The sequence below is a fragment of the Filicampus tigris genome, chromosome 6 (assembly GCF_054856515.1).
Source record: "Filicampus tigris isolate MCC_2025a chromosome 6, RoL_Ftig_1.0, whole genome shotgun sequence".
In the NCBI taxonomy this organism is placed as follows: Eukaryota; Metazoa; Chordata; class Actinopteri; order Syngnathiformes; family Syngnathidae; genus Filicampus; species Filicampus tigris.
Genome location: NC_141222.1, coordinates 2,394,163 through 2,407,239, shown reverse-complemented (window position 1 = coordinate 2,407,239; position 13,077 = coordinate 2,394,163). Strand labels below are relative to the sequence as shown.

General features: G+C 40.4%; 1 protein-coding gene and 1 long non-coding RNA gene across 6 annotated transcripts in view; one reads left to right on the top strand and one right to left on the bottom strand.

Moving 5' to 3' along the window:
- Window positions 1-13,077, top strand: part of tenm3 (teneurin transmembrane protein 3) — a 390,360-nt gene that overhangs the window by 38,002 nt on the left and 339,281 nt on the right. The window lies entirely within an intron of this gene.
- Window positions 787-11,839, bottom strand: LOC147145454 (uncharacterized). Its single transcript, XR_015087251.1, has 4 exons — window positions 11,733-11,839; window positions 8,563-8,719; window positions 3,775-3,912; window positions 787-1,127 (listed from the first exon to the last, which is right to left on the bottom strand). It is a non-coding gene; the product is annotated as an uncharacterized LOC147145454 (long non-coding RNA).

The window sequence follows — 13,077 nt, the reverse complement described above, 5'->3', positions numbered from 1 at the left end:
GTCGCCATGTTATTAAATCAGATCTTTACAAAATGCCAGGCAAAAACCACTTCTGAGAGAGAACATGAACCAAAGAGGGCAAAAAGCGATGAGGACAGCAATTGAAAGGTAAACGACCATCATTTTTACTCTTTACTCTTTGTTTTTTACATTATGCACAACTCTCATTTATTGTGCAATAATCTAATTGTAACATGTATTGACTCATTTTTATGCTTTATAAAACATTTATGTCTGAATATTGGAGGGCTTGGAACGGATTTGGGCATTTACATGGAAAACGGGTCTCTACTTAAAAAATTTTCTACTTAAGAAATTTATTCCAGAACCAATTAATTTCGTAAGTAGAGGTACCACTGTACTGTAATGTAGATCAGACCTGCCCTTTTTATGTCTTGTACGGGCTTGTATGAGGTCAGTGAAAAAGCACATCAGAGCGGAAATTAAATGTGCAGATAATGCACAAACTACAACTACATTGATTTTGTTTTTAAAGTGATTTTCATGCTTGGTCTCAACAGTGCAAAATCAAGCAAAGCTTTTCACAAAAGTTTGCCCATCCAAGGAAGGAGCAGTCAGGGTATGCTATACCGTACAGCAGCCATTTTCTGATAAGGTTTATTAAAGGGTGTTTGGTGGACTCTGTTGAAATATTAGTAGCTTTATAAACTGGTCCCCATCTTCAGCCAAAGGGGGTGATCAAGGACATTGCAAAACCAGAGCAGACAATTTTTAACTTTCCACTGTCAGAATTTGGCCAGATGCAAGACAAGGAGGAACCACATGTGAGAGGAAGAGGCAGTTTATGATATTTTAATGAAATGAAATACAATTGACCAGATTCAGATGCTTGGTGTGGTGACGAGGTTTGGCTTGCGAGACTTCGCTTAGCGTGGTGACGAGGCTTGGCTTAGCGTGGTGACGAGGCTTGGCTTGGCGTGGTGACGAGGCTTGGCTTGGCGTGGTGACGAGGCTTGGCTTGGCGTGGTGACGAGGCTTGGCTTGGCGTGGTGACGAGGCTTGGCTTGGCGTGGTGACGAGGCTTGGATTGGCGTGGTGACGAGGCTCGGATTGGCGTGGTGACGAGGCTCGGATTGGCGTGGTGACGAGGCTCGGATTGGCGTGGCCTGACGACAGGTAACTCTGTTCACACGACAGCATCGACAACAAGGACTACAATGACAATGACCCGACAAGGACTGAACAAAACCTAGCAATTTAAATACAAGCACAATGACGAGACAACGAGAAACACCTGGATTAGACACGTAAGAGGGAGCTGATTGGTTGACACTAGGGAGTGGAAGGCACACAGGTGGACACAATAATCATGAAGGGACAGACAGAACACTGAGCAAAACATGAAACTAAATAAAAAAACAAAACCAACACAGACCAAACATGACAGACTTTGGCTTGATGCTAATCATCGCCCAGCCTATAAACAGACTAAGCAGCTTCTTACGGCCCCCCTGCCACTAAATGGCCCCGATTCTGAACATTAATGCAATTCTTGATGGAAAACAGCAAAGACGTCCATGGTTGTGTGCCGTCGGGAGGACAATGCATGAGGGTAGTAACACACGGTGAGAAGCTGAACTTCAAATTAAACCTTAGCTTACCAAAGAATAAATCGACAAGCCCCTCTGTCCATTTTGTAAAACCCGTTTGAAGACACATTTCTATTCTTTAGCTTTTGATCCAACATGAGACTAAAACTTTTCTGCTGTTTTCCGGTGCCTACTGTATATAGTAATTTGTGTCTTAATTGATTGCTTTCACTTGTTATATTATTGCTAGTTTGTTATTGTCATGTAAAATGCTTTGTTACATCTGTAGCAGCTATGAAATGCGCTATATAAATAAAGTTGTATTGTATTGTATTTATACTTGAAAGACGTTTTTAGTTGTATCTTTAGTCATGGTTTCTAGCAGAGCTGGGCATTTTACTTAAAATTCCGGGTCCGTTTATTGTCTTCCGCCTGCAGCGTGGGAACCCTTCCGCCGTCCGTCTAGCCGCCTTGTTGTCCGGCGGGACAAAATAGGCCGGTCCGACTATCATTTTAAAAGGGGATTCCGTTAGCGTTTCCGCTGTCACGATATCCAAATGACACGATCATGATATAAAACTAATGATACGATAATTATCACGGTATTGTGAGGAGATTGGCGATATACAAAAAGCTCACGATACTGTATAAAACGGACGATATTGTAAGAAGAAAAAGGAGCTCATATTAAAACAAAACCTCACATATATTCTGTTTTTGTACATAACAGCATTCACAAAGAAATAGGCTTGGCCCATCATGCACACCTATAGGCCCCGCACAGCAGCACAAAGTATCATGATGTAGGGCACAATGCTATGTTCGACTGAAGCGGGCCAAGATGTTGAAAAATATTTGCTGGTATGACTGATTTATGGGACCTTTTATTGGTTAGCACAGTTTTGTTCATGTGAGCAATAATCAGTTTGATTTGTTTAATTTGGTTGCTTGAGTGTGTGTATGTTTTTTGTAGAACACAAAATACAAATAAAATAAACATAAGCAGTTGCATGTAAATGTCTCCACACAGCGCTAATTAGCTGTGGTCCTAATGATACATATTGTTCAAATAGTGTAGTTAACATTAACCTCAATTCATATAAATTACCTACAATGACCGAACACCTAATATTATTGAGGCACTTACTTGCTAATGCACGCACACATTGTGAATCGGGTCAATTTGTGGAGGAACTCCAATATCTTCTGTTCCCCTTCAAATTAAACTGCACTACCGTACCTTCCGGGCTATAAGCCGCACTGTTATATAAGCCGCACCCACTCTACCCTTAAAAGATTTGGGGAAAAAATTAAATAAGCCACACCTTTATATAAGCCGCACCTATCTATGTTGAAAACTTTTATATTTACTGCATTTACAGAACGATTATGAACTGTAAATGTACATGTATGTACCTGAGCAGATTCATTCCTAACAGTGCCTTTTAACACTGCAGCAACGTTGCTGATTAAAACGGAACAGAATCAAGAGAAGATAAACGGTCCTTATGGTCATTTCACTGCCGGCTGCCGCTCCAGTTTGTCAGCTAATGTCCACCATCTATTGTTATACTACATTCTACATATGCACCCGTCTTCTTTTAAGTTGATAAAGTCAGCCAATCTAACACGCGACGTGCTGCCAACTGTACTAAATCAACAATAGCATTTCACATCAAAACAACAGAACAGACATAACATCAGCCAATCGCATTCATGTGCACTTTAGGGACCTCTAGGAAAACATAAAATCAAAGCATTACAGCACCTGGTGCAATAACCTAGTGCATAGCTCCCTCACCTGTTGAACTGCTCCACCTGTCACATCCAGTTAATGGGAAATGTATTGTATTGAATTGTACTGTCATTCTGGTTAGAGCGCCCCGAGCGGTGAAAGAAAAATCCACAGACTATAAGCCGCACGCCTCAAAACCTAGGAAAAATGTTGCGGCTTGTAGTCCGGAAAATATCGTAATGAAACGAATAAAACAGACGGTGCAGGAATTGCACGAATAGAAAACAACTTGGGCTTTTAAACAGATATGCAGCTGTTAATATCGTGACATGGCGTCGACGATATCATGGCAATTTTAATGTTGTGATATAACAAAATTGCAGATATTGTGACATCCCTAGTTTCTGTCTACCAACTTTGACCAACTTCTACTTGCAACCGCTGCGCGATATTTGAAATGAAAGACTCACCGTGGCATGAAAGACTCACCGCGGCCGGACTAAATGCGTCTCCTTTTAGGACCCAGAAGCTGTCAAAAAGCCTCTGCCGCGGCGAATGGGAAACAGAGAAGCCTCGACCGCAGCGAACAGGAACTGGAAGGAACTCGTTGCGGCCATTGAAGCCTCACTGCGAAATAGACGATAAATGATTACATAGATGGAAAAAATGGGCTTCCGACTATGCTTAGTCCGTTTATTTTTCTAAGGTTCCCGTCTTTCGTTTACCGCCTACAAAATGGCTATCTGTCATAGGCGGATAGGTGGACCAGTCGGTCACATAGGCGGAATGCCCAGCTCTGATTTCTAGTTCTACAATACATTTGTTTCAGTCACTATGCACCAAAAGAACATAACAATCTTTAGCACTAAAGTTTTAGTTTACAGTATCCATCCATCCATTATCTGTACCGCTTCTCCTCACAAGGGTCGCGGGGCGTGCTGGAGCCTATCCCAGCTATCTTTGGGCAGTAGGCGGGGGACACCCTGAACTGGTTGCCAGCCAATCGCAGGGCACACAGAGACAAACATCCGCACTCACAATCACACCTAGGGGCAATTTAGAGTATCCAATCAACTTACCATGCATGTTTTTGGAATGTGGGAGGAAACCGGAGTGCCCGGAGAAAACCCACGCAGGCACGGGGTAGTTTACAGTATGTATACCATAATTATTTACTGCATGATTGTTATGATGTTTGAATTATTTCACCTTTTTGCACTGTTGTACTGGTGATTATGACTATACAGTACATTGTGAGACTGTGAAATAGTTCTAGTATTTATTACAGTTTCAGTTTTACTTTATTTGACTTGATAGAAATGTATTTTATGTGAGTTTGATACTAGATTACAACCTTAAAGTGAATAACTCAACTTTTTTTCCCATATTTTAGAATGAGGTTTGGCACCATCTATTGTAAATACTGACAGTCAGTTGGATTGAGAAGTTTGAATTATCTTCTGCAGTGCAGCAAAATCTGATGAATATGTGAAATCTGGGTGTATGACTAAACAGACTAAACATGGGGAGGCAGCTTTTAGCTGTTATGCTGCTAAAAAAAGTGGAACAAACTGCCAGTGGAGATTAAACTTTCACCAAATGTAAACACTTTTAAATCCAGGTGAAAAAATTTCTGTTTTCATGCGCCTATGCATGAAATCTGCACGGTATTTTTTTCATTTATCTTGCTTTTAATCATTTTAATCTAATTATTCTTCGTGATTTTGATTTTTGTAATTCTTAATGATTTATTTCTCTTTCTGTAATGCTTTTGATGTTTTATGTTGTCTTGTGCATGAAATGTGCTATACAAATAAACTTGCCTTGCCTTGCCTATGGGTTACACAGTACACTGTGACTAAATGTCTCACCAAAAATATGGGCCCCTTGGCATTTTATTTTTCTTAGGGCGAGCCCTACCGCCCAGTTACTTACAATATATATATTGATATTGGAATAACAAAATACTTTTACGGAATAGAAAACAAGAGACACTAGTAGGAATTTTCAGAGTTGTCCACATGGCTGGACAGAATCAGATTGAAGTTGCCCAAAAATGAATCAATGATTGTTCTAATATTTTTTAGAAATTAGCAAGTACAAACTTAACCAACCCAAACAATTTTTTCAAGAATCTGTTCCCAGCAGGCCCACTAGTTGAAACACGGCATTCTGATTAAACTTGTGGAATATGTGTGAAGCAGCAAAATCCACCCCTTTTAAGCCATCTCAGCTTCAGAAAACAGGTCAGCCGTGATTGGTCATTACCTGAGCCCTGAGCAGTTGTGATGTCATTTTCAGTCGGCAGAAGTGACAAAAATGGGTGTATTAACTCTTATTCCGCAAACGCAATATTTATGCCTTGTTTCAACTAGTTGGCTTGCAGAGAACATATTCTTGGAAAAAAAATGTTTGGGTTGACTTCCCTTTTAAATGACTAAACTCAAAGAAGAATTGAAATTGATATTTTTTTAATTGAATTATGTATTATATACATGAGGGGATGTTCTCTAAGTCTGCACTCACTATTAACTATGCTGTTGATGCTGCAACTAAAATATTTAACATAAGATGGGTAGGAGCAGTAAATGAGAAACAATTTGTTCTCTTGTACTTTGGAGGAGCATGAGACTGAACATTGTGGCACAGGCTACTACACAGCTGTCAGATGGCTCAGCTTGTGAATAGTGCTACAATGAGTTTAGGACTCGAGAGCAGCAATTCAAGTGTTTTGCAAAAAGAAAGACAAGTCCCAGCATCCCAGAGCTCTCAAATAAATCTTGACTTGCAAAATGAACAAGGCAAAGGCCTTTTTGCACAGGGAATGTCGAGCCTGATGAGGGGATTCTTAAGTTGTAATTTCTTCCAAAACAGTTACAGGGTAACATCTCTCTCGATTGCCAAAACTGGAAATGCCTCTATATTGGCTGATCACTTTAGTAGGTACTTATCCATGTTTGGGAGCTTTGCATTATGAGTTTAAGAAAAAAAATCAGAGGCTCCTAAATATTGAACAGTGAAATGCATGTTCAGTAATTTATAAAAAAACAAAATCCCTTGCATACATGCTGCTCCCAACGATGTTTATTTGAAAATCTTGGACCTGCGTATGATAATGACTGGCATTAGCACTTTAATTCAGTATCTCTGCAGACGTGTATTATTCTCTCAAAGAGAATAATTTTCTAAACGTGAGAATGTATGATCAATTGCTTGTTTTCTTCGGATTTACCTCCCTATGTTTTCAAACATTATCAATATTAAAAATTTAGATACTGGCCCCCTCTCTCTATTGATCACCAGAGAGCAATTAGTGCCTTATCCTTTATATTTCCCTGTCTTTTTCACTTCTTAGTTTTGGAAGCGCTTGGTGATACACTGCTCTTCATCTGCTAGACCATGTTAAAGTTGGTAAGTTAAACTAACCTCCAAGAACGTCCATCTATGTACTTGTGTATCTTCTGACTCACAATACTTTTCAACGTCTGTTAGTCACCATGCAATGTATTTTGCTGTCTATTTCTATTTAGTTTTTCTCTAAATATCCCATTAATAATGGAAAAGATTAGAACCAATTTGTCTTGATTAGGTTATTCTTCTCATAGATGTGGGGGGTCGCATTCTCAATTGCATAAAAAAAAAAAAAAAATCTACATACTCTGCAATTTGAACCAGTGCAGGAAAGAAGTGATTGTGATAAGAGAAGGGCATGAAACAATGAAGAAGTAAAATTAACATAAGAATGAATTGCCAATTTCTGGTTTTGTCAAGTGTGGAAGGCAACTCTTGACGAAAATCTGTTTCCGCTGAAGCACTCTAAGAGCTGCTTCTGCATATTGTAGCGTATTATGCATGAAGCTTGAATGAATGAGGGTGGTTGCTCAGCATTGAACAGAGCATGACTGATCACTTTTCTTTTTACTTGCACATTGGTACAATGGAATTTAACAAGTAAAACAATATAAAATTGTAAATTGCTGATCGAAATTATGCCTTCAGAATATTTTCAACACACACTGCTTTACTGCTGTTGTATTGTACTATAGATGCCCATCAACAAGACAGTTATCTGTATGCTTTTGATATTAACTGAAAGCAGCAGCACACATCAGTATTGTGGTTTTGGAATACCAATACATAAAACAAATGGAAGTCCATGATGTCATTTCTAGTTTTGTAACAATGTACGGCGCACATGTGATTTTCCGAGGTATTGCCTGCATTTGAGTGTAATAATATATAAGTGCCATATATTCTGCCCTTACAGTGGAAGTCAACCTAAACATATTTTTTTCAATAATATGTTCTGTGCAGGCCCCACTGGTTGAAACAAGACATTCTGATAAATATTGCGTATTGGAATAAGAGTTAATCCACCCGTTTTTTTAGTCATCTATGGGGGCGGCCATTTCGTCTCTTCTGTAGACTGAAAATGACATCACAACTGTTCAGGGCTCAGGTAACGACCAATCACAGCTCACCTGTTTTATGAAGCTGAGCCATGATTGGTTGTTATAACTAAAGCTGAGCCTTGATTGGTCGTTATCTGAGCCCTGAGACACTGTGAAGTCATTTTCAGTGGACATAAGTGACAAAATGGCCACCCCCTGAGATGGCTAAAAGCGGGGGGATTTTGCTGCTTAACTCATATTCCACAAATGCAGAATTAATCAAATGGCTTGTCTCAACTAGTGCGCCTGCACAGAACATACTCTGGAAAAAAATATGTTTTGGTTGACCTGCCACTTTAAGCCCCTATCCCACTGAAATGAGAACATTTGAGACTGTTGGCAAAGTTAGCGAATGCACGTTTACATCAGGATTCGTTCAAGGTCACAAACATTCACCAACAGTTTGAGTGTTTGTTCTTGTTGCAATTAAATTTTGAACATGCGACAAGAAGTGGACAGGCGAACGTCTGGTGACTGCTCGGCAAACATTTGTGACCTTGAACGAACCCTTACGAGAACGCAACATTCGCTACCTTTGCAAACATTTACAAATACTCAGCGCTGAGTGGGATAGGGGCTTTAGAAAAATAACTAAATCCAAACAATCCAATACAAACTGACGAGACAAGCTGATTGGTAGACACAAGGAACAGGGTTAACGTGAACAGATGGAGACGGAAGTAGGAAAACATGACATAAGAAAACTAAAATTGAATCTAAAAAAAGCCAGCTATATACAGATCATGACATAACCCTCCCCTTAAGTGATGGATTACAGCTGTCCCAAAAGGCAAAACTATCTCCAAGAGGGTGAATAGAAGGATGCCTGCAAGAGAGTATGCCCATCAGAGCCAGTCTCGTGGATGTTTTGGTGGCGAGATGAGACACAGGTTGGGTGCACTCCATGTATAGAGCAGGGTTGGATGGTGGTCGCAGAATGTGTGCCTATGGGGCTGGGTCCAATGATGTTTGAAAGACGTGCCCTGAAAGAGAGACAGGAAATTGGCCCGGCAGTTAACGTAGGCCAGTCATGGCATGGACAAGTGACTTGTGCGGCAGTCCTGGTGGACCAGTCTTGACGTGGTCCGATACAATACAATACAATACAATTTTATTTGTATAGCGCTATTCACAACAGCTAGAGCTGTAACAAAGCACTTTACACATAAACAACAAAATAGCCATATTAAAACATGTGAAATCAATGAATTAACATAAAACACTATATACAATAGACACCGGAAAAGAACCAAAAATTTCAGGTCTCAGGTCGGATCAAAAGCCAGCGAATAGAAATGTATCTTCAATCGGGTTTTAAAAGTGGACAGAAAGGGAGCTTGCCATCCAATGGGAGGTCATTCCAAAAGGGAAGGACCAGCAGCCGAAAAGGTGTGATCCCTCTGAGGCTCCGCTTAGTCCTCGGCACCTGGGAATGTGGACCAGGCCGCCCAATCAGGACATGGTTGAGTGACTGAGCCATGAGCAGTCGCCTAACTGGTATGAGCGCCAGAACAGGAATGGGGCCCGTGAGGTGCCATGGCACAGCAACAGAGACCGTGAGCCGCCTCGTGGAAGACCAGGAAATGTGCGCTGCTGCAGCATAGCGCATTTGCCTCTTCAGCCTGTCACCGGACAGCTTGGTCAGCAGGCTGAGGTTAATGACAAGCAGACAGATGGTGTGTAGGGCAATGGCATGTAGGGCAATGCTGTGCACCCCCCACTGGGTCCTTTGGTCTGTGTATTTTGTGCATTCTCAGGATTAGGTTTTCATGGTAGTGGTGGTAAAAGGTAGAGGACTCAAGCAGAGGGAAACAGGGAGGCAAGGCACAAGTGCAGAATGTACTCAAAGGATTCATTCTCAAATACCACAAAGTAAAATAAGGCACAAGTAATAATCCACATAATTAACAAAGTCCAAAAAAGAAACAAGATATAAGATAACAAACACAGGTAATGGAGTCATCACGAAAGGACTAAGGAAACATGCTGTATGACAACATTGCACAGACACAGATTGAAAGAAAGCAGGAAACTGAATTCAAACAAAAATATGAGGCAATGAGGCACACTGGGACAAGACACAAGTGGCCGGAGGAAGCTGATTGGCAGACACTGACGCTGACGCGAGCATGTGGAGACGAAAACCAAATGATTAGAGAAGACATGAACAAAGGACACAGGAAAACGACAACATGAAACAAAACCAAAATCTAATCCAAACAAAGTCAACTAAAACACGGATTATCACAAATTGAAAATAATGCAGTTCTGAGTGACACTGTAAGACATGTAGGTGTCAAAACCCATGTCCTCAAGGGTCACTTTCCTGCATGTGTTCCATCTCTCCTTGCTGCAACATACCTGATTCAAATGATCAGCTCATCAGCAAGCTCTGAAGGCGCCTGATACTATCATGATCATTTGAAACAGGTGTGTTGCAGCATGGAGAATTGGAAAACCTGCAGGAAAGCGGCCCTGCAGTACCGGAGCTTGACACCTGTGCTGTAAGATATGAATTCATTATTGTATTCATTGTTGTGTTCGTAGATGTCAGTGGTATTAAACTGTACACATTATGCAATACTAAGACCTGTTTGTAATATTCTTGACTTGCTCGTGTAACTAATTGAGGTAAAGATTATGTGTAGTGTTAAACTGTATGAGATGATTTTTTAACAAAAATGAAAAATAACTAGTTGAGGCAGGAAATGTGTGAAGGTTAACTCCTAGCATTTAAGCATCGGTTAGACCACAAATCAAGACCCTTTGTATTATATACAATTTTACCTCTGCATTTAACCCGCCACAGATGTGAACACTGCAAGTACACTCCATTTGTGACACACACAGGAGCAGTAGGCAGCTTTACAGGCCCCAGGGAGCAATTCAAGTCAGGTGCCTTCATAAAGGACACCTCAGTTGTGAGTTCAGAGTGTAAATTGATCCTGGAGCCCTTCATTCACTGCCCACATTCTTGACCACTCATTCACAGATGCCCAGCACAGGGGTTGAATTTGCTGATCTCCAGCTGGGACATTGGGCCTCATCCCCGAACCGCTCTTAAGAACGAACTAGCTCTAAGTCCCACTTTTATAGAAGTGTTTTTCACCATGAAGAATACTGATGATTGAGCAGAAATGTTTTGGGGCATTTTCTGTAGTTCCACTGACCTAGGGTTGGAAACTCAAATGCACACACACAGAGCGAGTGAGTAATAATGCAACTGTGCACAGGAGTAGCTGAGGGGGTTCGGTGCATTGCTAAAAGACAACTCGGTCATACTCTGGAAGACATCCAGTACCACTTTCCATAATGGTCTATAGTTGTATTTAATCCATGGCGTGTCACTTCATTTTGTGTCTAGATTGGATGGATACCTCTTTGGAAGTTGTTTTCTTACAAATGAACATAAGACAAAACATATTTAGGGCACTGAAAATATATAGCATATTCCAAACATAGTTACGTCGCCATAAAAATCTTCACCAATGATGTGACCTGACATCTATAGGCCATAACCAAGCGACGTGTTGGATTGACCTAGTAACAATACAAGGTGAACAGACCCACTGGTCCATCATTGCTGATGACAATCATGCCAAGTCAGGCACCTGCCTAGGGCTGGGCGATATGACTGAAAAGTATATCACCAAATAGGTATTTCATATTGGTTGATAGCAATATATATTGCATTTTGTTTTTACTATTGAAAATAAGTAACCCGAGAAAAAAGGCTGAATTTAGGTAATCTTATTTTAACATATAATAATCTTGAATAAGAAGTCAACGCACCTATATGAAAAATTTCATAGTTTGCGTGGAGAAGCACCCAAATGCAGGGAGACAGGAGGCAAAAATGAAGTGCAATATTAAGTATTTAGTGGGAAAAAAAGGTAAACGAGACACTGGGATAACCAAAATGCTGAAGTCCAAAAACAACAAGGAGGGAAGAAACTAAAACAACACTCTGGAAAAGGATTCGGACTTGACACTGACCTGACAGACAATTGACAAATCACAATGAACCCTCAAGGACTGAAAGAACGCGGGGAACTAAACACAGACAAGTTGACGATTCAACAAAGAACACCTGGACAAGGCACAGAGGGTAGAAGGGAGGTGATTGGCTAACATCAGGGATGACAAGCACAGGTGGACTCAATAACCTTACGAGAGACAGACAAAGGAACACAAGGAGAACATGAAAACTAAAGTCAAAAACCAAACTCAAAAGACAGACTATGACAGAAAAAGTAAAAAAAAAGATGGTCGATACAAAGATTAAATAAATGCCTTAATATGCTTAGTAGGGCTGGGCAATATGCCTGAAAAAATATTTCACAGTAGAAGTATTACAAATCAGTTAATATTGATAATTGTTGACTCGTTTTAACCTATTTGAATTTTTTTTTTTAAGTTTTTGTGTACATTGCTCCTCCACCAGTGCATTGTAAATGCTTATTTTGGATTAGATTTATTAGATGCTACCCAGCAGTTTCGTTGATAGTGACTTAACTCAGTGTTCATACAATGGAAGTGTAGTGATCTAATATTCTCTTGCAGTGCATACATTAGCGTTGACCAACCGTCTTGGGACTGCTTTACTTTTTTAGCGGACTCATTGTCAAAGTCCATTTCAAATTTTACTTTGTACTTCCATGATTTTTATTTGAGTCTGATGCAGAGGGTCCGACATGGCTAACACTGGTGCTGGCACGTCAAAGACAGGGAACCAGTGTTTAATCGGGTTAGTGTGCACAATATAATCTTTTTGTGAGAATTTTACTGAGTTGACTGGTCATATATTCGAACAAGGTTATGCCACCCTCTCGTTTCGCATGAGTATGTGCACTATTTCGCCGTTGGTTTAGCTGTTTCATCTTCATTGGTTTGACTGCTTCTTCTTTGTTGGTTTGAATGCTTCTTCTACATTGGTTGAGCGACTTCTTCGATGGTTTAATTGCTTGTTCTTCATGTTTGGAGGTGGCTGCGCGCTGCCTACAACCGGCACAATGCCATGGTCGGGGTTTGCGTTCAGATTTTTTTCTATCGAGCATTTAATCTAAGGCATTTTCTATTAATATCGGTCATGTGACTATCGTGATACATATTTATATTGAATTACAACCCAGCCCTCCCTTTGACTAGCTGAACCATTTGGAAGCTTCTCCTTTGATCAATACAGAATCAAGTACTTTTGAGCCAACTTACTACCAATTCCCCAAGAAGCAGAGAAATCTGATTGTGGCTCTTGGCCTGATACAATCATCAACACTGAATAGCGAATAACATCAACGTTTTTCAGAAATCTTAATAGATGTATATGGATCCTCTTCTAAAT